Source organism: Cervus canadensis, chromosome 10 (assembly GCF_019320065.1).
Source record: "Cervus canadensis isolate Bull #8, Minnesota chromosome 10, ASM1932006v1, whole genome shotgun sequence".
In the NCBI taxonomy this organism is placed as follows: Eukaryota; Metazoa; Chordata; class Mammalia; order Artiodactyla; family Cervidae; genus Cervus; species Cervus canadensis.
Window position 1 is genome coordinate 55,137,606 of NC_057395.1, and position 26,308 is coordinate 55,163,913.

At 43.4% G+C, this 26,308-nt stretch overlaps 1 long non-coding RNA gene across 1 annotated transcript; it reads right to left on the reverse strand.

Annotated features, from left to right (window-relative positions):
- Positions 1 to 2,091: 2,091 nt before the first annotated feature.
- On the reverse strand, positions 2,092 to 22,093 carry LOC122448288. Its single transcript, XR_006271557.1, has 3 exons — positions 21,955 to 22,093; positions 13,536 to 13,539; positions 2,092 to 2,102 (listed from the first exon to the last, which is right to left on the reverse strand). It is a non-coding gene; the product is annotated as an uncharacterized LOC122448288 (long non-coding RNA).
- Between the last annotated feature and the right edge of the window lie 4,215 nt (positions 22,094 to 26,308).

Below are 26,308 nucleotides of genomic sequence, written 5' to 3' on the forward strand. Positions count from 1 at the left end.
ATTTATATTGGTACACTTGCTAATCAGTTCTAGCTGGCAACAAATCGAGGCACAAGCCTGGGAACACAGCCCACATGGACCAGGTTGGGGTGATTCAGATGGGTTTGATTTGGTTATCCATCCTTTATGGATTCAGTTGGTTACTTACCAGGAGTGTGCTCACAGCCTTAAAACTATTTTTAAATAAATGCAATGCATTTACTTTATCTTACCAACACAAAATAAATTAAAACCACACATAATGCCTCTACTTAAAATATGTGAAATAATAAATAAAGGTTAAAACCACACACATTCAATCCATTCCCCCAAAGGTAATAATTCTTTATATTTGATCATAACTCACTTTCTAGTTTCTTATTAGATTTTATGCAATCTAGCCCACATTCTAAAACATAGATAAGCATATTCATGTTGGATTTCCACTTGCTTTTATCACTTAAACCTCTTAGAGAAATTTATATGTCAATTCACAAAGCATTCTTGCTTTGAGAACCCCACGAACAATATGAAAAGGCAAAAAGATATGACACTGGAAGATAAGCCCCCCTGGTTCATAGGTGTCCAAAGGAACACCTATGAGGAAGATCGGAGAAATAGTTCCAGAAAGAGCTGGACCAAAGCGGAAACAATGCTCGGTTGTGGATGTGTCTGGTGGCGAAAGTAAAGTTCAGTGCTGTAAAGAACAATGTATATATAGAATTTTGTTCTTGGACAAGTGTGCTGCGTGTGCTCGGTCACTCAGTGGAGTCCAACTCTTTGCAACTCCATGGACTGTAACCCGCCAGGCTCCTCTGTCCATGGGATTCTTCAAGCAAGAATACTGGAGTGGGTTGCCATTTCCTCCTCCAGGGAATCTTCCTGATAAAGGGATCGAACCACATCTCCTGTACTGGCAAGAGGGTTCTTTTTTTTTTTTCCATTTATTTTTATTAGTTGGAGGCTAATTACTTCACAACATTGCAGTGGGTTTTGTCATACATTGACATGAATCAGCCATGGAGTTACATGTATTCCCCATCCCGATCCCCCCTCCCACCTCCCTCTCCACCCGATTCCTCTGGGTCTTCCCAGTACACAGGCCCATGGCAAGAGGGTTCTTTAGCACTGCACCATCTTAGGCAAACCATAACTTATTTACCTATACGTTATTGATGGATATTTATGATGCATCCATTTTATGCATTTAATACTGCAAAAATAATTTTTGTATACATCTTTGTTTACTTAAACATTATTTCTATAACTTAGATACCAAAAATAAGAATTCCTCTGTAAATGGTTTATGTACATGTTTAATTGTGATATATTTAGCCAAGTCAGTGCTTCAGGAAGGTTGAACCAATTTATGTTCCTGTCAACAGTATATGGAAGCACCCACATCTCTGCCACTCCACCACCTCTAGTTTGGATGTTCTGTAAGCAATAAATGTTTTCAACTGATGTTTCATATTGTGTTTATGTAATTATTAGTGATGTATAAAATCTCTCCAAGGGTGTATTGAGTTTGGCTCTGTTTCCTGGTCAAAATGAGTGGGATCAATAGATTTTTCCAAGATTGAAATAATCATTATTAATGCTATATTGATTATCATGATTAACAATACTGGCTAACGGCAAATCAGCATGTCCTATGTTTTATTACTGAATTTTTATTAATGCATCTTCATTTACTTCTTCAGTAACTTTTAATAGTTTAATAACTATTAAATAACTTAATTAGTAACTATTAAGTTTTCCCTAGTGGCTCAGTTGGTAAAGAATCCACTGGCAATGCAGGAGACTGCCTATAATGCAGGAGACCTGGGTTAGATCTCTGGGTCAGGAAGATCCCCTGGAGAGGGAAATGGCAATCTACTCCAGTATTCTTGCCTGGAGAATCTCATGGACAGAGGAGCCTGACAGCTACAGTCCATGGGGTCACAAGAGTCAGGCGTGATTCAGTGACTATTTAGCATCTACTCACTGTGTAACATCTACTACTGTACCAGACTGTGTGGTAAAGATGAAATGATAGAAGCAGGCACAGTGCTTCATGGGAGGAGGTGCTTCATACCCTTCATGTTATGAGTGAGTCAACAGCAAATTAAGCATTTAAAAAACTAAGATCATGGCATCCAGTCTCATCACTTCATACCAAATAGATGGGGAAAAAGTGGAAGCAGTGGCAGATTTTATGTTCTTGGGCTCCAGAATCACTGCAGACAGTGGCTGCAGTCATGAAACTAAAAGATACTTGCTCCCTGGAAGGAAAGCTATGACAAACCTAGACAGCATATTAAAAATCAGAGACATCACTTTGCTGACAAAGGTCCGTTTAGTCAAAGCTATGGTTCTTCCAGTGGTCATGTACAGATGTGAGAGTTGGACCATAGGGAAGACTGAGCACCGAAGAATTGATGCTTTTGGGTTGTGGTGCTGGATAAGACCTTGAGAGTCCCTTGGACGACAGGGAGATCAAACCAGTCAACTCTAAAGGAAATCAACCCTGAATATTCATTGGAAGGACTGATGCTAAAGCTGAAGCTCCAAAACTTTGGCCACCTGAGGCGAAGAGCTGACTCTTTGGAAAAGATCCTGATGCTGGGAAAAAAATGAAAGCAAAAGGGAAAGGAGGCAGCAGATGATGAGACGGTTAGATAGCATCACGAGCTCAATGGAGGTGTATCTGCGCAAACTGCGGGAGATGGCAGGGACAGAGGAGCCTGGTGTGCTGGGATCCATGGAGTCTCAGAGTCCAGCAGGACTAAGCGACTGAACAACAACAACAAAACAGCAAACAGGTGTGCCAGGATGTACTCGAGGCACACAGTTAGTGAGCTGGAAAGTCAGCTCTCAGAAGCCAGTTATTCAACATCCATATTCTAAAATAGATGGGAACTTCCACCTTTAGTTTTCCACTGTAAAAGTGTCTTTTTAGTCACTATATATGTCCCCCAGCCAGAATTAAATAAAAACTGAGCCCCAAAGTCTTATGTGGCTTGGGCTGGTCTCTTGCTGAGACAATTTTTACTCTTGTATTTCTGTCCATCTCATCACTACCTTTACTGGGCCTTTGTTACTGCATGTCCACTATGAACTATAGCAACTTCCTATTATGATAGCAAAAAGCACCAACAGGTGACCTCTGAAAATCATGTTTGAAAACAGATAAGTGCATTTAAGCATAATTGATTGGGCAAGTAACAACGCCCAAAGTGATTACACAGTCTAGCACTTACAAAAGTAATTACACTTCAGAAAATCAAAATTAATTTGTACACTTCTGATGCACTTTTAAGGCTGTTGACATTTCATTGTAGTGCTTCTAATGAAATGAAAATTATTAATAATTGTTCCTACTTGAGTGTGACAAATGTCATTTGGCTAGAAAGACAGAAGCACCACTGAGCACTGCCAAATTATAATGTTGTTGAAAGTTGGGGATGAATATTAATATTCAAAATGGTATTAGGCATCTGTATTATTTTAGCCACCAGAAGCTGATGGGCTGTATATCCTGAAATGGATGTGTATAGATGCCCACATAATTCTCTCCTCCTCCTCTTTAACAGCCAGTCAATTAGATAGGCAAAGGACCACACGAAATAGGAGCATAAATCATGCTGACACACCTGCGGTACCAGGGAGGTCACTGAGCCAGATGGACGGGGACAAGGCAGGACAAGGCCTGCTTTACATGCAACTATCACCAACAATGGATCCACTGGCTCTTTTGCAAGACATATTAGGGGGATGATTGCTCCGATCACAGGCACCCTGTGACAGATGAAGACTCATCAGCATTCATTCTGTACTTATGAAATATGAAATTAGTCATTTTCAAAGGAAAATAAGCCAGGGGCTCACAGATGGGCTTTTAATGTAAACAAATAAAATAAAAATTAAAGTGAAAGAGCCACCCAGTTTAGAGGGACATGAAAAATAGCTTTGGATATTTTGGGTTGCCAATGCTCTTTTTTTTTCCCACTGTGGTAAAACACACATAACTTAAAATTGGCTACTAATGATATTTGGTGCATTCCCATTGCTATGTATCCATCATTTCTACCCAGTTCCAGAATGTTCTCATCATCCTAAAAGGCAACCCTGCACCCACCAAGCAGCCATCCTCAAGCCCTCACCCCAGCCCTTGGCAACCACAGATCTACTTTCTGTCTCTAGGGATTTGCCCATCTGGACATTTCATATAAAAGGCATCACACCATAGGTCTTCCTTTGTGCCTGGCTTATTTCCCTTAGCACGACTTTGAGATTCATCTGTGTTGTAACATGACTCTCTTCCATCTTATGGCTGAATATCATTTCATTGTATGAATGGACCACACTTGGTTTATCCATTCATCCAGTGATGAAAATCTATGCTGTGTCCACCTTTTGGCCGTTGTGAGCACTGTTGCTGTGAACGTTTGTGTGAATCTTTTGTCTGGGCACCTGCATTCAGTTCTGTCACTCTTTCAGAGAAATGTCCTCATGAGAGTTCATGAACGCAGAGGCGGGCAGAGAGCTCAGTCTTCCAGATTCGGGGAGGTAAGCCTCTGAAGGGAGGCTTTGTGTGTGCCAGTGGAACCCTGCCCTAAATCGATAGGGGCATTCCTTTTTTTAAAAAAATTATAGATATGACACTGATTAATAACATTATATGTTTCATGTGCACATTGTATCTTTACTTTTGTATACATGACAGTATGTTCACTGCCAAAAATTTAGTTTCCACCCATCACACACTGCTGGTGGGAATGTAAATTGATGCAGCCACCATGGAAAATACTATGGAGAGCCCTCAAAAAAGTTAAAAATAAAACTGCCTCATGGTCTAGCTATTCCACTTCTGGGTAGTTTTCCAAAGAACATGAGAACACTAATTGGAAAAGATATAGGCACGCGTATGTTCATCTCAGCACTATTTACAATCACCAAGATACGGACTCAAATCTAAGTGTCTATCTGTGGATGAGTAGATAAAGGAATTCACACAGAGTTCTTTTCCAGGCTTCCCAACATTTCCCTGAAAAGAAGTGTTTCTATTTGCTCTTTTCCTATTGTTCGTTTTTTTTCGCTAGTAGTAGTCATGGTAATTCACTAATTACCCAGAGAAAAATCAATGTCTGTGGGCACTATCAGTTCAGACCACCTTAAGACCATGTAAATGGTGTCTTCATGCCATCTTCATGGGGTCATGTTTTACTGGCATTTGAATTATGCAATATTAAAATAATACATTAATCAGTAAGGTCTTGATTTAGGCACAAAATTCAAAATGTTGGTAATTGCTCTCAGGTAAAAACCAGTTAAGAATCACATAATTTTAAAGTTGTGTGTGCATGCTGTCATTTCAGTCATATCTGACTCTTTTCGACCCTATGTACTGTAGGCCACCAGGCTCCTATGTCCATGGGATTCTCCAGGCAAGAAAACTGGAGTGGGTTGCCATGCTCTCCTCCAGGGGATCTTCCTGACAAGAGATCAAACCTGTGTCTCTTATGCCTCCTGTGTTGGCAGGAGGGTTCTTTACCACTAGCACCACCTGTAGAACCTGGTGAATAAGGCCTCCTAACCTTAGGGAAATGGAGGTCCCGACACCTCCTGGAGGGATGAGCCTTGAATGATGCAGCTCAGGTCAAGAGCAGGAAGCCCAGTGCTGTCAAGAGGCCAGTTCTGAATGCAAACATATGGATGCAAAGGCAGGAGCAGAAAGGCCCCACAGCCCCATTTCTTTGTATGTCTGGTCCTAAGAGCCCTTCTCTCGGAGGCGCAGCCTGAGAGCTCCCAAACATCCTTTATCTACCAGGTGTCCTGCGGATCACACATGCTAGGTAATCCTTCTTTCTGTTAAGATAGACCACAGACACTCATCCACACCAATTTGCTGGCTACTGATGCCTGAGGGACCTTTGCTAGTTGACCTCAGCTTGACACACAGTCACAACCTTAGATTCCACTCTGTAGGATGTTCTGTCTTCGAGACAGAGGTCAAGTCCCAGGAAGGCCTGTGGAACCACAGTATTAGGGAAAAAATGTGGTGTCTTCACTTCCCCATCCATCATTCAAAATTAAAACAGCAGACCTGCCAACGAAGGTGAAGGAGGTCCATCAAAAATCTGATTTTCTCATAAGTATGACTTTATGTTTCTATTAAACAGAAACAGCTTTTAAAGCCCTTGCCCCCACTTTCTTGACCAGGCTGGTGGCCCAGGCAGGGCTGGCCTGTCCACAGCAGATGCCAGCCCAGAGTCTGAGGCTGAACCTCAGGATGAGGAAAAGCAGGCAGGTGCTACAAGTGCTTCGCTCATGAGCTCAATTTCCACAAATTGTGGTTGTCATTGTTGTGTTAACGCATGGATTCCCAGGCCCTCTGGCCTGCCTTTAGCTGCTCAAAGACAGTCAGGAGGGCTTCGGTCACCAACATGCCATGTGCCATCACGAGAGGTCCACGTGAGCATCTCGTTCCTCACATGTGGATCCTGATTCTTCCCTTTGTCCCAAGTATCCCTACGCAGATGGTCTCTCCAAGTCTCAACGTCCAGAATCATAAAGTGTGGACCTGAAAGTTAGGGTGACCATGCATCCTGTTTTCCAAGCTGGGACACTTCAGGAATAAAAGGGGTGAGGGACAACTAGGCCATGCAACAGAAAAGGGGACTCTTTCAGAAGAACCAAGCCATGTGGTCATTCTAATAATAACCACACACACCCTGTTCCTCAGAAGGTCGTTACAAATATCAATGACATGACAGGATGGGTGAAAGAGGATGGTTGATGGTGAGCATGACTAACATGTAACTATCACCAGTGTTTCGTCGTCACACCATTAAATGCCATAGAGGCATCAGTGTTTTTGTTGTCTTAGTTGTCCTTTCACAGCAAGTAGGAAGGAAAGTCATGGAGGAAATGTCTTTATGTGGTGACAGAATCAAAGTTGGCCCCACGGTTAGCACAGTGCCTGTGTCTGGTTTGTGGGGAAGCTGAGATGGGAGACAGCAAATGTCTGTTCCCAAGGAAGTGCCTTAGGGGTTCAGGGCTCACCTGCAGCATCCACACCCTTGTCCCCTTAGCAATGCATCTCTCAACCCGAGATCTCCATCCTTGGTGGCCTCACCCAGGGGGGACATAGCAGGTAGTATGTTCCCTGGACCGAGTTCTGAGCAAAGTCAGATCTCAGGCTGGGAATCTTCTCAGCACAGAGGAACAGATGGAGAGCAGGGTGCTGGAATCACTCCTTTTCACCTTATTTTTAGTTTGCCAATGAATCCCATGGGGAATAACCAAGGGAGATGGCAGCCTCACTGTGTCCAACTCTTTGCAACTGTAGCCTGCCAGGCTCCTCGTCCATGGGATTCTCCAGGCAAGATTACCAGAGCGGTTGCCATTTCCTCCTCCAGAACCATTGACCAAAACCAATAGTGATGAAAGTGCACCCAGTCACTCTGGACTCAGAAAATTCAGACTCTTTAGGATCTCCCTTATGAGCCCAGGAAAAGTCCTAAATTCTTCAGTTTCTTCACCTGTGACTTCAGTCTATTAGCACTTGCTTGACGAGGGGTGTGTGATCATTAAACGGGATGGTAATACATAAAAGCAGGTTGTGATGGAGAATATTTGTTGTCATAATTTTCTGCTGCACAGATGGAGGAAAACTTCAGAATATGTGTTTTTTTCCCAGCTAGAAACAGAAGTGGCTTCCCCTATTGGAAATCTCTCCCTCTCTCTGTCTCTTCCCACCCCCCAACCTCTCCTTCCGTGTAAACGCAGACAGGGGCTGTGAACACTTGTGTTTCCCTAGGAGGAAGTCCATAATTGGCCGACATCTTGTTTGCCTCACATTCCTGGGAAAGCTCCCCACATGCCCTCCCGCTTGGCGACACCTGGTCCTGAGAGGCTAATTAATTAGGAAGGTGACAGGTTATCGGGAGAAGCCACAGACACCATCACCGGAAACTAATTCTGCTCCCAGTTTCAGATGGAGTCATTCCTTCCTAGGCATGTAATTTTAGAGGTTAATAATGTTGGCTTTGAAGCATGAGTAATAATTCATCATTAGCAAAATGAGAAAGAGATTTGGTGTTTCTGTAGGAACACTTGTTCTGAATTTCTTTTCCCCTAAGTTGGGAACACAAGTGGGGGGTTGGGGGAAAAGTTCAAAAACACCAATTTGCCAGCATTCCCATCAAGTCTCATGTTGCTTACAGGATTAACGAACAGACACTTTTGTCCTTGTTATCTAATTAACTTTGTCATTTATTGAATTTGGGAGTCCCCTAGTCAAAACGAAAGACCTTTTCCTAGTTATTATTAAACCATAGTGCTAATCTCTATTTCAACACAATTAAATTTTACTTCAATTTAATCTTTTTTTAACAGTGGAAGATGTCAGGGTCTGAATTAAAGCAACTGGCTGTTCTCAGATTGAAGGTGAGGGTTGCAAAGTACAATCTACATTATTTCCACGTTAAGCTGTCATTCCAAAAGGAGAAACCATTTAAATTAGAAGAAAGCATCTGCTAAGAAGAATCTCTAGTTATAAGAATATTCTTCCTGAACTAGTTCCTGAGAGTTAACCGACCACTCAAATACAAGGTCAGGATAGATCTCCAATGAATCAGCAATCCTTTGGTAATGAGACATGAAAACAGATCACCTCTTAGGATGGACAGATAAGGGGCTTCTCCGGGCTTCAGTGAGTCTCCTCCTGTTACTTTAAATAAAGTTTTATTGAAATGTAGCCACATCATGTGTTTATGTGGTGTCTGGCTTCCCTGGTGGTTCAGATAGTAAAAGGTCTGCCCGCAATGCAGGAGACCCAGGTTTGATCCCTGGGCCGAGAAGATCCTCTGCAGGAGGGCATGGCAACCCACTCCAGTATTCTTGCTTGAAGAATCCCATAGACAGAGGAGCCTGGCAGGCTACAGTCCATGAGGTTGCAAAGAGTTAGACATGACTGAGCAACTTACTCACTGTGTTCACTTTGGCACAATAACTGTGACAGATGAGCAGTTTGGATGGAGACCACATGGCCTCTCAAATCATGGCAGGGCTAAACAGAAATTCATGGCATCATGAATTTGTGTTCAAGCCTTGAATTGAGTTCAAAGCCTCCATTCAAATGTGTTCACTATAGTCAGTTAAAAAAAAAAAAAACAGACCTGCCCCAAACACACCACACACACACATACATACACACAATCTGAGATCTAGAGTAAGCATTCAGTAATAGAAATACAATATGGTGGATTACTTTTCTTAAGTAATGTTTTCTCTGTGACAACACACACATGCGTTGTATCACCTGTGGCTCAGAGGATCGCCTGTCAGTGTGCATTTCTGTTTATTGACTCAGTGTATCCTACAAAACTGACATGAGCTTCATATTAATCTGTCTCCAAAGGATCAAAATACTTTAATAAATGTGCTCTTCCCTTTAGGCCTGGGAAGAAATGAAACGGTTAGTTAAATGCTCTGTGACATTGAATGAGAGCCTCATGTTCCCTCTGACTCCAGAGCCAGTTCCATAAATCCGGCAGCCCGTAAAGGAACCGATGGCATGCTTTCCTAATAGCCAATTAGGGCCCGCTTTCTGAAAGCAAATAAATAAGAGAGATTTGGAATGGAATTTGGGGTTTCATTAGTTGGCTAAATCCTCAACAGGGCTGTGTACCTTGTATACAGATTACGGCAAAAATCCATTGCTGGAGGAAATCTAAGAGGGGAGGGACGTGGGAACAAAACAATCTCATTTCTCCTGGAAGGAGGTGAGGTCTTTCAGATGGAAAGGGCCTTTCATCTAGAACCAGAATCCTCTGGGGAGCTTGTTAGAGCACGTCTTCGTGGACCAGACCCCAGAAGACTCCCAGATCGTCTCTGCTGACTTGGCACTCTTCACATCATTCCTTTCCTGCAGAACACCTTGACAGGTGCGATTCGCTCCAGCAGGTCTGCTGCTAGCTCCTCTGATCAATCGCCACTGACTGTGGCCTCATTCTAAGTGCTAGAATCGGATGTGGCCCTTTCTGCTGATTACAGACCCCTCGCACCTCGCCTTCCAAATGACACTTGGGGGACTCCACTGACAGCCAATGTCAGTGCCTTCCTTGGACAGTGAAAGTGTTAGTTGCTCAGTCATGTCCAACTCTGTGCGACCCTAGGGACTGCAGCTCAGGCTTCTCTGTCCATGGGATTCTCCAAGCAAGAATATTGGGGTGGGTTGCCATTCCCTTCTCCAGAGGATCTTCCTGACCCAGGGATCGAACTAGGGTCTCCTGCATTGCAGGTAGATTTGTTACCATCTGAGTCACCAGGGAAGTCCTCCTTTGGGCAAACCACTACCAAAAGGTTCTGATTATCTGTGCCCATCCTTGTTTAGAGGAAGCAGGTGTGAGATGAACCTGCTCCCAGGTTGGACTCTGGGAAGGCGAGGTCAGGGCTCAGGACACCCTTGGCCACAGACCCCAGGTCCTCTCTGACGTTTTCCTTCTCCTTGTCTCCCACCTCTTGCCACTGGTTTGTGCTCAGTCTACCTGTTATCCTGTCCTCTCTCTCTTCTCTGTTATGGAAAATAACATTTCTATGAGCACAGCCTCTTTCCTGGTCCTTCAGGGAGCCCCAGGGGATGTTCCCTCCACTGTGAACAGATGGCCCCCTCCAAGTCTGGACTCTCCTCTGTCCTTCACAGGCATAGACACCCAAGGGACTGAGCAGGCTCCCAGCTCCTCACAGGACAACAAGGACCATCCCTGGACTCAAAACTCCACTGAGATCACACTGTTTGATAACCAAGGACATGCTTTTTTTGTTTGGTTTTTTTTGGTCCTTCTCTGAAGAACCCTACAGAATGAACTGAGCGATAGGTCCACCTCCTAGGTCCCCAGGGAACTAGAACTGGCCTCACCTGGTGGCAGTTTGATGTTCTGGTAACTATTAGCCATAGAGACAGGCTTACCAAGCACTTCACAGGAAGGAAGGTGGGCAGTGGACCCCAGGCTGACCTGCGTCTGTGGTGGAGGGGTGGGGGTGGGGGACAGCAGACTCCCTGAACAGACCCCACCTTGTTTGAAGGCACCTCTCCAGCCTTCAGATTGGCCCAGCAGCCCAGCACTCCTTTCCCAGCAGGCCAGTAGGCACTGTCATTCCTAATGGTTCCTCCGCCCTTAGCACCTTTGCCTCTGACGGCCCAAACAAGAAAACAAGCAACTCATTTAAAGCCTCCTTAGTGGAGCCAGCAAGGCATTAACCAGTTCAGTCTCAGGCTCAGAGCTGTCTGGTGGTTAAGGGACCTGCTCCTGTGATGGAGGCCAAAGAGACGCGATGACCCTGTCCCGCTCTTCGAGGCTGTCCTTCCAGCCAAGGTAGGACGACATGGACTGGGTGAGCCTGTGGACACGTGGACATGTGAGGGGAGGGCAGGTTCAGCTGCTCAAATGTCATCCTGGGACGTGAGCTCAGGAGTGGACAGTGCTCTCAGCCTCCCTGCTTATAGGAGAGTTGCTCAGAGTCCCACATGCATTTCTTAAAAGACAGACATTGGGGGTCCAGGCACCCCACATGGCCGTCCCTTAATTCATCTCGGCTCTGCCTCTCCACCAGCATTGCACTCGAGGCACACTTACTTCACACTCACCTTCCTCCTTGTCTGAGACCTTTGCTTTCCCATCAACAGAGGACAGACAGAGCCTCTTTTCCATGAAGGAAGCAGCTTCACCCATGCTTGGGCCTACTGCTCTTCCGATCCAGGTGGGGCAGAATCAGTCCCTTGAACTGTGCCCTGGAGCTGGTCCACAATAGCCCAGAAATGTGCTGGGCACAGCCTCTGCATCCCCAGGGCTGGGGGTACAGTAGCTGACATATGTTGTCAGCTACATACATAGCCCTGTAATGTCGTGGATACATATGTGTGCGATGTTGTGGATGCACACGTGCAATGTTATGGATATACATGTGTGATGCTATGACCTAGTGAGAAGCAATAGACTAGATGTACATGCAGAGGCACAGTTACATTGTTTTAAAATGTTGTCATGATTGAAAGACGTGAAAACAGAATGAGAGTTAAAGCACAATGGCACATCATAGTGACCTGTGTATTTTATAAGGACACACCGCTGTTTTAAGGACCAGCATCTGTCACACTACAGTGGGTCCCAAAAGGGAGGAGAGGGACAGAGGTGGGACTATTGGGTAATGGGGAAAATAAAATTAGAAAAAGGACTTTCACAAATGGATAAAGATGATGTGCTATGAGCTGAAGTGTCAGATAAACACAATTGTGGATCTAAGGAAAAAATGAAGGAAGGGAGGGATGGAGGAAAAAGGGAGGCAGGGGCAGAAGATGATAAAGCTGCTTCATTCAAAACAGGTTCCCTTAGTCCCAGCCCAAGGAAACATCCCCCAAGTCAGGGGTCCTGGGGCACCTCGGCTCTCCGAGAGCCAAGTCCATCTGGGAACCAGCCCCGCCTCCTTTCTCGGTCACGCCTCCTGTCAAGTGTGTGCGGCCTGCCCCGCCTCCTGGGAGTCCTTGGCCTCCTGGGGTGACAAGCCAGGTCCTTACTCCTTTGATCCTCGCTTACCCTGTCCTTTCAGAAAGAGAGCTCAGTAAACATTTACCAAGCGGAACACAGTCAATAAAACGACGCTGGAACCTGAATAAACATGTGTGAATTGACTGAGAACAGGAGATGCGTTCAGGGCAAGGTTTAAGACAAAGACCCAAACAGTTGAAGGCAAACTGGAGGATTCGGGAAAACGCTCCTCCCATGGGGGCTGGGCAGGGTGGAGGGACACTTTGAGGAAGAATCCTGACCCCCTGTCTTCCCATGGCCCGGCCCAGGGGCGCTCTCACTGTCAGCCTGCCTCCGCATCTGGAGTGGACTGGGCTCAGTCTCCAGACCCAGAAGGGGTTGCCGGGCCCTCTCTGTTCACACCCGGTGCGGGCACAGGCTGCCTCCAGGGGCCGTGGCAGGAGAGGCTGATGTGTAAGTGTAGGTCGGAGAGGATAGGTGTTCAGAGTGACGCTGAGAATGCTGTCACGGCCCTCGGTGTCCCAAATCCCCTCGGGAGCGCCCCCTTGCCGCATGCGGTGCTTTCTGCTTCGCTGTTTAGCCCTGACGTCACAGGTTCCCAACGGAGGTGATGTCCCCAGGAGGTGATTTTGAAATTTGTGGGGGCATTTTGGTTCCAGTTTCAACATATAGAGCATGTAAATATTGAACACCTGTTATTTTATTAACGTTATGCTCCTCGATTTTCCCTAAAGTCATTTAGGGGTTTATTGTGAATTTTTAAAAAATGATATGCAATAGGTAGTGTGTTAGCTACAGATTTCATTTCAGGATGGAGAGCAGACATTACAGAATGTGTGCTCATAGGAAGACTCTTTTACACCATCAAGGACTATGTCTAAAAACTGGCAAGAGCAAAGTCAATCACGAGGACAGAAGACTCTGCTCACACACACAGCTATTTCTCGACTCTGCCCATTTTTCTCCTTTGGAATCCATGCCAAGCAGGGATGGCACCTGACAAAACTGCCCGGCTCCGGAAACTATGCTGCCTCATACTTTTAGAGGCTGTGATTTCCCCCACGGCCTCAAACCGACAGTTTCCTAATTGGCTTGGAGAGCTATTCACGGCAGGGTGATTTACTGAGATATTATTTTGTGTTTTGTTCCCCGTGGTTCTCATTCCTCATTCCAAGATGGTAGCCAGACCTCTGAACTCTATGTTCTCATGGGAGTCTCATGATTTAAGGCCAGAGGCAAAGTTACTCACATACTCTCCTTTTCCGTCTATTACGGAAGTCCAAGCATTGTGTATAAACCCTAATGCTTTCACCTAAAGAAAGGCTAGCTTTTTCTGAAGGGCTGTCTTTCTTTTTAGAGTGGCACTGGAAAACTATTCATCATATCTAGCCTGTATTGCCTTCACTGATTTAAGTCTCATGTTCATTTATTCATTCCTCCATCCAATATTTATTAAATGCTACTATTAACCAACTACTACTCTATTCAAGATGGGGTGAAGCAGCTCTCTCCGAACCAATCTATCACCTTCCCAAATTTTTATGATCTTAAACTCTGTACAAGACAGTCATTCTATGGCATTCACACACCTCACTTAGGACCATGGATGGCTTCTGATTGCACAAAGTCTCAAACAGACATACAGACAATTTTTGAATGGGAAAAACAAGTTGAGAAAAAAACAAATTCATGAAATATTATAGGGACTTCCCTGATGGTCTGGAGTAGGAAATGGCAACCCACTCCAGTATTCTTGCCTGGAGAATCCCATGGACAGAGGGGCCTGACAGGCTATAGTCCATGGGCTTGCAGGGAGTTGGACATAACTGAAGCTACTGAGTGCGTGCCCTGGTGGTCCAGTGGTTAGGACTCTGCCCTTCCAATGCAGAGGGCCTGAGCTCAATCCCTGGTCAGGGAACTAGATCCTGAATGCCACAACTAAGAGTCTGCATGCTACTACTAAAGATGCTGCCTGCCACAAAAAAGATGGAAGACTCCGTATGTCACAATAAATAAATAAGTTTTTTTTTTAAAAAAAGATCATATTCATAGCAGACATGTCAAATATTTTAAATCAATTTAATAAGAAATTTATAGTTCTACATGAAGGTAATCATCAAATTAATATTGACATTAATAATGGTTGGTGTTATATCCTCTACTTCTGGAAAGGAATTCACAATACTCTAAAGATGCCAATTTCAACATGATGATTTATAAATTTAATAAAGTGTAATAAAAACAAACATAATTTTTTTCTTTTGCAATTAGACAAAATATTTTAAACCTTATGTTGAAGAATGAGTCGATAATAGTGGCTATAAAAAGTATGAAAAAGAAGACTTGAGAATACTGCTTCCAAAATTATAAAATTAAAGATGTTAAACTATGCAGTGAGTTAGTGAATGATAAGGTGGTGAATCAGTTCAGAGGGGAAAGTGGAGACCGCCCAACACCTGTTAGTAAGGGTACTGGTTACTACTGGAATATTGAGAAATGTTCAGACCTCTCAGTTTACATACATGAATGAAGCAAAGTAATACAATACCAGTACTAAGATGAGAGGGAAATACCAATATCTAATTTGATTTCAGGTAATGTGAAAATGAAACTGCAAATAATTATATATATCCACATTTATTGCACATTTCAAGGAAATCCTAAGTTTACAAAACAGAAAAGCAATCATGATACTATTAACCTCATATTTAATTGCAGAAAAAAATACTTTCTATACAAAATATACTACAAAAAATTGAATGATATGCCATATAATTGGTAAAAAATGCCTTACAAGACAGAAAATGTTAATCTCTTCATATATAATTTTTGAATCCTTATAAAAACAATAATAAGCAATTCACAAGAATAAACAATCATAAGAATCACAAATAGTTAATAGATAGATTAAGCAATATTCAAACACAGTAATGATGAAAGAAATCTAAATTTAAACAGCCATGAATATCATTAGTTAAGCTGCCATGCTGAAAATATGTGCATTTAAGAAACATTTTCAAGAGTTGGTAAAAATACAGAAAGAAGAGGAAGGACATGAATGCATTACTGGTGAATGTTTGAATTGGCAAAACGCTCCTGGAAGACAACTTGGCAGTAGGTCTGTCTATCAGAAACTTTAAAATACTGCACATCTTTTGGTCCAGAAATCAAACACAGGTTTATTTGTGTGCACATTTGTTCACATAGGTAAATGTTTATTGCATTTGCTCTAATTCAAATTCTTTACTTGGATTGCATCACTTCACCTGCACAAAACCCTGTGGAGTAGGGACTCAGAATCACACTCCTGCAAGGGTGACAAGTAGGGTGAGAGGGGTGAGGCTCACCATGCAGAGCTGGCATCCTACAACCAGACCTTCCAGAAGTCGGAGCCCAGGACAAGAGCTGTGCTCATCTCTGCTCCCCCCAGGCAGGATGGATACACAAAAACATCCATTGCTTCATTATTTATAACAGAAAAGAACTAAGTGGGGAGTGAGCCAGAGAACTGAAATACATACAATGTGACACAGACTTAAGGTTACAGGACTTGTGAATTATACATTTTCAAGTCAAAAGAAAAAACAAAAAACACTGTCTAGTCTTCTGAAGACTTCCCTGGTGGCTCAGTGGTAAAGAAGCTGCCTGCAATGCAGGAGACCTGGGTTTGAACCCTGGGTCGGGAAGATCCCTTGGAGAAGGGAATGGCTACCCACTCCAGAATTCTTACCTGGAAAATACCAATGGACAGAGGAGCCTGGCAGGCTACAGTCTATGCTGTCGCAAAGAGTTGGACATGACTGAGCAACTAACACTTTCATTTTCACTTAGATAAATGAACATGAACACACACACACACATGCACACACACACGTCAGCCAAAGCACAGACCAGTCCCAGTAGAGCCTCAGTGCCATGTCTTGTTTCCATCTATTGAAGACTCTTTGGATTCTTTCATCCCCAGGGACCCACTGTGCCCTGGGCTCTAGTTGAATCACACTTTGCAAGGTCTCTAGACACTCCCCCCGACCACCGCCATGCCAATGGGGCCCCAGGGTTACTTTTCATGGGACCCCAGGAGGACTCTCCAGGCACCCTCTACTGCCTGCAGTGAGGAGCTCACATCTAGAAAGAGAACTGATTTTCAAACCATATATGACACCCAGTCTTCATATCTGAAGCTGACCAAAGTGGACCTGTTTGCCTCCCTCCGCCTGCCCCCAGATCAAGCTGAGAATGGGACCTCTGGTCACAGGATAGAGCAGTGTGGAAAAAGCGCTGACCCACAGGAACAAAGGACAAGCTCACTGATTCTTGGGGGCAGGACCGGGGGCTGGAGGAATATTTTTTTTTTTTTTAAAGTAGGGGAGGCAAGGTGTTAACTGTGAGGTAGGGAATGGGTGGAGAGAGGTGAAATTAAGAAATGTTTCTGAAGGGTGTAGAATTCACCAGAAAGGAGCTTGAGTAATTCTTCAGTGCAGAGATGAGAATGGTGGCCAGTGTGAGGACCCCCAATGGGTGAGTAGTAGGGAGTGGTGGGAACTAGGGTGGAGGAATAGGAAAGATTCCCAAGGGGACTTGACTCACCTCCAGCCAACCTGATGTTCCATGCAAATTCAAACACTACCTGGCCAAATGTATTAATTTTTAGTGAAACTCCAGAAATCTGAACCTTTATAACATATGTTTTTACATCATATTCCTATCTTTCTGTTCAAAACAGCTCACAGCCAACACTTAGACCAAGCAAGCTCAGCCATCAGATTTTGCTGCATTTCTTTGAAGTGAGGTTTAATCAGAACCAATATGCCACCTTTTATGGATGCATGTTCCTTTTCTTCTATTTTATCATTTTTGTCTTCTATTTTTATCTTTTGATTTTAGCAATCATCTCAACTAAGAAATCCCAAAGCTTCTATTAACCAAGAGAAAACAAAAGAGAATAAAATGTAATATAGCCAACACTGAACACATTTACTTCTTGCCCTTGCTTGCTTAATTCTCTTTTCCAAATTGAGAAAACAGGTATTTTCATGACACTCACATAAGAATATATTATACTTCTCCTATAATTCAGGAATAAGAAAGCATAAAAATATTCCATCTGAGATCTGTTTGGAAACCAACCTAGTGAGTGCCCTAGAAGATGGTATTATTCAAATAACATTATTCTTGCTGTGGACTGTATTAACGGCTGTTCTATAAACAATAAAACCTACTCACCCATGAAATCCATCTATGTGAACGTGATCATTATGGAGACATTAAAATCAAGGAAACGTATGCTGGAATTTGAGTGATATAACACTGCATATTATGAGGGAATATTCCTTGTTGAAAGAACAAATATTGGCAGAAAATAAAGCCCAATTCAAATGCCAAAGTGTGAGAGGTGCTAAGCATATAAACGGAACATTATTTTCTCTGGGTTTGATCATTTTCACGTGACAGAAGCAAATATGAGACTTCCCATTTGTCTCCTCCACATTATTCTGTTCGGTAGATTTCTATTCATCTGTTTCCAGGTGACTTACAGTGTGTGGGGCCCCGGGTCAGACCCAGTCTGCCTGAGAGGCCCTGGGCTGGGAGAACTGTGGAAACATCATGTCCCCCTGGGCTTCACACCCCACACAGGTTCCCTTTCCGTTGAGACATAATGGAAGTCAAACTATGACTGTCAACAACTCTTTGATTACTCACATTCCATTTTATGTCTGGCTGGAATGAAAGTCCACTATGTTGCTCAGAAGACCCAGCTGGCTGAGCCCAGAGCCTTGGGAACAATACTCCCCTGACATTTCCGCAGCTCACAGGACGCTCACCTGAGTCCTCAGGCGTCCCTACAACATCCATGAGGGACAGGAAGCTCACAAGTTAGCCAACCTTCCTTTAAAAAAAAACAAAAACAAAAAGAACAGATTGGGGATCGGGCAGACTGTTGTCCCCCTGTCTCTTTGCAGAGTATCTGCGATACTGTTTTTCTGCTGTAAAAAATGCTTCAAAACTCAGAGAAGACCTGCACCAAATAAGCAGCACAGCCTAGTCACATCCTGTTAAAAGAATTATAAAGAAAATGTACAACATACGTGGAGGAAAACATGCCATCAAAGGCAGGGAAGAACTTCCAGGATGTGAAATAAAAATGTGTGTCTTTTGTAGTACAAAGTAGACTGATTTAAAGAACTTGACTTTAACCTAATGTATAATGGCGGCTTAGAAGAAAGAGAACTTTTTTTTAAAGTGAAGGGCGCAGTTTATAAAACAGTTTCTAAAATGTTTATGGAGAGATACAAGGATATTAATAAAACAGATTGCTGTGTTCCCCACCCCACACCCAAGTGTGAAGTGGGTCAGTGCTGAAGGTTTAGATGCCATGCACTACTGTTCCCTTCCTCTTCTAACCCAAGATAGCTGTGACCCTAAACTTACATTGATCATTCTGTGTTTCTTCTAGTTGGAACATCTCCTAAGTGTCTCTAAAGTGGGCTTCCCAGGTGTCTCAGTGGTAAAGAATCCTCCTGTCAATGCAGGAGATGCAGGTTCAATCCCTGGGTCAGGAAGATCCCCTGGAGTAGGAAATGGTAACCCATTCCCAGTATTCTTGCCTGAAGAATACCATGGACAGAGGAGCCTGGCAGGCTGTATAGTCCATGGCGTCACAAGAGTCGCACATGACTTAGTGACTGAACAACAGATACTATCATGTACCCACCATCACAGGATGACACAGAAGAGTTTCACCACTTTAAAAATACCCAGTGTTTTCCACATTCATCCCTCCTTTCCACCTTGAACTCCTGGTGACCACTGGTCTTTTTACAGTCTCCATAATTATGTTTTTCCATGATGTTGTATAACTGGAGTCATAAGTATATAGTCTTTTCAGACTGGCTTCTCTCAGAAATTTAAGTTTCCTCTATGTCATTTTTTGTCATTTAAAATTGCATTTCATTTTATAGCTGATACAATACCATTGTGTGGATATATTGCTGTTCTAATTTTGTTTCATTATTTTAATTTGTGCAAGGTCACACATTTATTGAGTGGAAAAGCCCAACTTTTAAGCCCATGCAATACTGCTCCAGACACCACACATCATATCACAAAGTAACCATTGCACAATGCATTTGACCATCACTACACATTGCTGGGAAAAATATCAATAACCTCAGATATGCAGATGACACCACCCTTATGGCATAAAGTGAAGAGAAACTAAAAAGCCTCTTGATGAAAGTGAAAGAGGAGAGTGAAAAAGTTGACGTAAAGCTCAACATTCAGAAAACTAAGATCATGGCATTTGGTCCCATCACTTCATGGGAAATAGATGGGGAGACAGTGGAAACAGTGTCAGACTTTATTTTTCTGGGCTCCAAAATCACTGCAGATGATGATTGCAGCCATGAAATTAAAAGACGCTGACTCCTTGGAAGGAAAGTTATGACCAACCTAGATAGCATATTAAAAAGCAGAGACATTACTTTGCCAACAAAGGTCCGTCTGGTCAAGGCTATGGTTTTTCCAGGGGTCATGTATAGATGTGCGAGTTGGACTGTGAGGAAAGCTGAGCACCGAAAAATTGATGCTTTTGAACTATTGTTTTGGAGAAGACTCTTGAGAGTCCCTTGGACTGCAAGGAGATCCAACCAGTCCATCCTAAAGGAGATCCGTCCTGGGTGTTCATTGGAAGGACTGATGCTGAAGCTGAAACTCCAGTACTTTGGCCACCTCATGCAAAGAGTTGACTCATTGGAAAATATCCTGATGCTGGGAGGGATTGGGGGCAGGAGGAGAAGGGGACAACAGAGGATGAGATGGCTGGATGGCATCACCGACTCAATGGGCATGAGTTTGAGTAAACTCTGGGAGTTGGTGATGGACAGGGAGGCCTGGTGTGCTGTGAATCATGGGGTCACGAAGAGTCGGACACGACTGAGTGACTGAACTGAACTGAGCTGAACTGAACACACTTGAAACTAATGACCTTAAGATCTTTTCTTATAATTCTTTGTCCATTTATCTCTTGAAAAGCATATTATTGCTTCCAGTGTTTGGTGGTTATGAATAAAGTTGCTGTAAATATTGGGTTGCCTCACTATCTTCTATTTGGTTCCTCAACTAGGAGTGGTGGTTTTTCCCCACCACCTATGACCAGCTCCCCATATTAAATTCTCTCTGAAGGCCCTAGTGTTTTCTCTTTTCCTGACTTGTCCCATATATATTTTATGCCAGAATTCTTTCTCATCTCTGGCTCTCTCGGTAACATCAGCTTCATTCTTTTCTTTTGCTCCAAATAGACTTTTTGTTTTGCCACACACATGCCCTTAAATGGTCACTGACAATGGTTCCCAAGTCCACAGGTCCTCTGGTCAAGCAGGCAGCGAGACCATAACTACAAACCCCTAGCCCAACTCAACTGTATAGGGAATGGTTCACACTGCATTCAGGGACCATAGTCATTTCCTGGGACTCCTGTAAAAAATTACTATTATCTGTGTGACTTGTAACAACATAGATTTATTCCCTCACCATTCTGGAGGCCAGGAATCTGAAATCAAAGTGTCCACTGCACTGTACTCCCTCCAGAGCTTCCAGGGAAGAGTCCTTCCTTCTTCTTCTGGCTTCTGGGGGTTCTAGGCATCCTTGGCTTGTGACCACATCACTGTGGTCTCTGTCTCCATTATCAAATGTCCTCTACCAAGTGTGTCAAATTCCCCTCTGCCTACCTCTTGTAAGGACACCTATCAAATTTAGGGCCCACCTAGATAACCTAGGATGATCTTGCCTCAAGACTCAATTATATCTGCAAGGACACTTTTCCAAATGAGCTCACATTCACAGGTCCCAGGGGTTAGGGTGTGGACACATGCAATTCAACTCACTGCAGTGGTCTATCTGGTCATGGGCAGACCAGTAGTCTTCAAACCTTGATTATTCCAAGTCTACCAGAGGAAAGGGCAGTGCAGAGAAGAGAAAACAGTTCTCCGGAAATTGGGAGGGCTGGCAGAGACAAAAGATGTCAGACAGATGTCTCACACCCACACAGTGCTTGCCCCTACCCTTGCCCCTGACACACACACCTACACACTTAATTTGATATTCCATTGTCTCAGTCACATCAAGTTTCCCCACATGAACTGAGACTAGGGTCCCAGCCTCTGTTACTCAAATTATTACCCATTCAGCTTGAAACTTTTTTTAATCATTCATTAAGAAAAGGTATGTTGCCTTATTCAAGATTCTACATTATGTTTAGTTGCATTGAGCAGCTTCAATTGCATGCAACAAATTCTGGTAAATTCTCTTTTCATTTTTATTCTGTTACAAATGTTTTCTACTTTGTCCTTGTTATGGCTTCTTAGATACACTCATCAATTAAAAGTGGACATTTAATTTCCGAATACAAGGGGTTTTTAAAGTATCTTTGATATTAATTTATCACTTTGATATTAATTTCTAATTAAATGCTTTCTCCTCTGCAATCATCCTCTGTGCTTTTTCAGTCTTCTAACTTTATTGAGGCTTTCAATGGCTAAGTCAAAGATCTCTCTTGGTAAATGTCACATTGCACTTGAAAATATGTGGGCTATTTTCAAATATGTTTTGATATTGATTTTTGACATAATTCCACAGTGATAAGAGAATAGATTCTGTATGATTTTAATACCTTTAGACCATGAAATTTTTGCACCTTGTTTTATGTCCCTGGATATGTTCCGGTGCCTCCTAGTTTATAGTCTACAGAAATTTGAAAAGAATTTGTATCCTACTGTTGTGTGAAAATCTTAATTATGTTGAATTGGTTCATGGTGCTTTTCAGGTCTACTATATCCTTCTACTTTTCTGTATTATTCTTTCTATTAATTTTTGAGAGTTTGATATTGAAACTTCAACTAAAAATATGAATTTATCCACTTAAAACTAATAGTAATATATAGTAGAACTATATATAACTTCATTCTGTATTTCTAAGTCTCCTGTAAATGTGTTATTATAACCTCATAATTTAAAATTTTAAAAAAAGAGAAAAAAGAAAAGGTATGTTGAATAATTGAGGTCTATAAATAGACCTCATGTCCAATTCAATATATGTCCAATTCAATATAAAACTACCTATTTAGAGAGTGTGCATATTTGCCACTATAAATTCACACATGTATTTTTAAAACACCCCCTCCTGCTGTGTGGAAGGCTATTCGATCGATGTGTCAGAGAGTGGTAAGAAGGCATTCATTCAAGCATGTTCTGTTATGGGGACATTTCATTAACTCACAGAGCCACACTAGTTGTAGTTCCACTATGCCTGCTTTTCTTTGCTGTGAAAGTTCTTTGTAGCAGCCCAAAGAGAGAGTTGCTTCTTTGGAGTGGGGACACCGCAGAGACCAAGCATCGAGGAGAGTCTTTGAGTCTAGAAAAACTGAAGTTCAGGCAGAGGGATTTGCTTGTGGATCCCGTTGAAAATGTATAAGAAATGCATTTATAGGATCCTCCCCCTTTCCTTGAGCCCTGAGAAGGTCGTGATAGGTTGATTAGATGTTTGATCAGTGTAAGTCAAAACAAAACCTACGACTCTGGATTCCACCTCTCTTGTCATTTCTTCAAAAAGAGAAAGCCCCAAGAAATCCATTCTGCTGCCCCAAGCATAGTCAAAGTGACGTTTGGAGATGAGAGCGTATTGTCAGCTATTTTGTCTTGCTCATTCATTTCAGTTTTGTTAGATCCTTTGTTTCTTTGATGCTCAGAATATTGCACCATTTGGCTCTAAAATCTACATTAGAAGAGCATTAATTAAAGGCAGAGGGACGCAATGGAGACAGTGTTAAAATTGTGCTTGAAGGTACAATGTAATTAATTTTGTACAAGAGAAACATAAAAGAGGGAGAATGAAACTGGAGGAAATAGCACCACAACCCACAAAATGATAATGAGAAATACAATTGTAGATTAGACAAAATATGAAAAAACATATGGAGTAATTAGACTTCCGGGGGTGGGGAATCAAAACAAAGGGTCTCCTGCTAAGTACTCAAGAAAATTCAGTGGAGAGCATGCATCTCAAGTATCTCACGCCAGGACTTGCATTTCCTGGGGACAGGATGACTCGCCCTAAGTATATGCCAGGTGTGTGGAGAAGAAGATGGTGATGCAGATTTGCTAAAAGCTGGGAAAATGGAGTTAGGACAAGAGGTAGAAGCAATCCTCTGTAAGGCTTGGAAGCAATCTTCTGTAAAGGAAGAAGTAAGAAATAGACCCAACTATGATAAGGCTCATCTCCCTTCCCAAATGGGCCAGGGCGATTGCAACACATTAAGACTCATATTCCCAAGAGAGTTGACATTACAAGGATGGTTATTAGGTCAAACTCAATTTACAATGTCAAGCAATAGTTCATTTGAATTTACTGCATTTGAATTTCAGTCATGCCTTAGGGTGCTGTGATTGAAAGTTACAGAAACCTCATGAAATTGAGTCTAGTAAAAAAGAAAAGGAAATGAATCAATATAAAATTCTTCATGTGGGAATCCATTCTGTGGCCCTGTAATCACTATGATAATGACAGCGATCATTTGGTAATAAACACCACAGCCCAGGGTGGGCTTCTTCAGAGCAAGTGTGGCCGCTGGTTTTTGCTTAAATGCCGCGTAGTTTTAATTAACCAGCATCTAGAGTAGACTCTCTCATGGCTGATATTCCGTGGGGAGAGAAAAAAATAGGGACTGGCATTAGTTTAGCTGGGTAACAGCTCACATTTGCTTCAGGCTCCATCTGTGCCAGGCCCTTAGCTGTAGTCTTGTTAACAACACCTGTGACAATGTCCCCTTTCACAGAAGAGGACAGAGGCCCCGAAGCTGAGTGACCAGCAGAGGGCAGCAGACCCAGGAATGGACTCCTGGGAGATTCTGGAGCTCACTTATAACCTAACCCCAGTGACAGCAAGGAGATCAAAAAAGTGAATTCTAAAGGAAATCAAGCCTGAATATTCATTGGAAGGACCGATGCTGAAGCTCCAAAACTTTGGCCGCCTGACGCAAAGAGTCAACTTATTGGAAAAGACCCTGATGCTGGAAAAGATTGAGGGCAGGAGGAGATGGGGACGACAGAGGATGAGATGGTTGGATGGCATCACTGACTCAATGGACATGAGTTTGAGCAAACTTGGGGAGATAGTGAAGGACAGGGAAGCCTGGTGGGCTGCAGTCCATGGGGTTGCAAAGAGTCAGACATGACTGAGTGAACAACAAGAGCAATAACCCAAGTCAGGAACAAGCCTAACTCCTTAAACAGGAGCCCTTTATCATCACACAGCTTCTGAGCATCCAGAGTCGGGGCACTACATGGCTGGGGGGAGGGGATTTCCACTCAGAGTCTTGTGTGATGTAAATCCAGGTGGGGCTGGGCTGTCCCAGGAGGCTGGGGAGGAGCTGTTTCAAGTACAGGCAGGTTGCTGCCACAGCCCTGCACTGGCTCAGGCTCCCTTAGATGCACAGGCCCCGCATCTCCAGGTGGTTTCCTGAACATGTTCCCCCCAGCATCCTTCTCTTTTCTCTCCAGTGACACGTGCTGCTCAATTTCTCCCGAGCCTGCATCAGCAGCACCTGTAAGGTCCCGCTTACACTAACAATCTATTTACAATGACTTAGGGCTTCCCAGTATTCTTGCCTGGAGAATCCCATGGACAGAGGAGCCTGGCAGGCTACCGTCCATGGGGTTGCAAGAGTCAGACACGACTTAGTGGCTAAACCACCACCACAGGGCTTCCCAGATGGCACTAGTGATAAAAAACCCATCTGCCAATGCAGGAGACCTAAGAGACTAGGGTTCAATCCCTGGGTTGGGAAGATCTTCTAGAGGAGGGCATGGCAACCCACTCCAGCATTCTTTCCTGGAGAATCCCATGGACAGAGGAGCCTGGAGGGCTGCAGTCTATAGGGTTGCAATGAGTCAGACATGAATGAGCAAGTAACGCTTTCACTAGACTAACCCCAGCACTTGTCTTCTCTCCCTCTAACAAAAGAGCCACTCCCTTTGTGGGTATTTAGGTGTCCTTGGTGTCCTTTCCCCAAAGCTCCAGCCAATCCAGACATGCCTTCTGCTCCCAGGAGGTTTAGGAGGTGAGTGTTCTTCCTGGGGACGCACAGCTCTCCTGTCCCTCGGTCCCAGCATCCCCTTTGGGAATCCCGTCAGTTCTGCCATGGAGAGTCTGGGGTGGTGCAGAGGTCTCGTCTCTCCAGCCAAGGGTATGACTGTGCTCTCGACTCTCTTCCTGTCCCTACCATCTATGCTAACTGATGCTCCCACTGACCTCTTCAGGAAGACTTCTCTTGCTTGGCTTTTCCTGCCTGATGAGTGGCGCAAATGTTAGACCTACTCCCTGGAATCTTAGTGAATTTACCTTGCCAGAGTATTTCAAGCTGCTGTGGGATTTCTCAACAGTCAGATTAATTTGAAATATGCTCTTTTTTGATGTGAATTTTTTTGTCAGAGCAGAAGATTCGTGCTAAAAAAAATGATGGAAGTGGCTTTATAATAAATGATGTACATGGAATGTGGGGTTCGTGCACTTTTTTCTGCAGCTGACATCTCTCAGCTACTTCTGTGAGTTGAAATCTACTTTGGGGTGTTCTTTCTGTCGTTCCTGCAGGCTGAGTGGGGAACTGAGTTGAAGGATCAATTTAGAAATTAAGATCCGGGGGCTGATGTCAGTGTGCAACACTGTATCAAAGTTCTCCATCTTCCACAGTGAATCTCTAAAGCCAAGCTAGGAGTTGCTGAAGGTCTGCAAATGGCATTCTTTA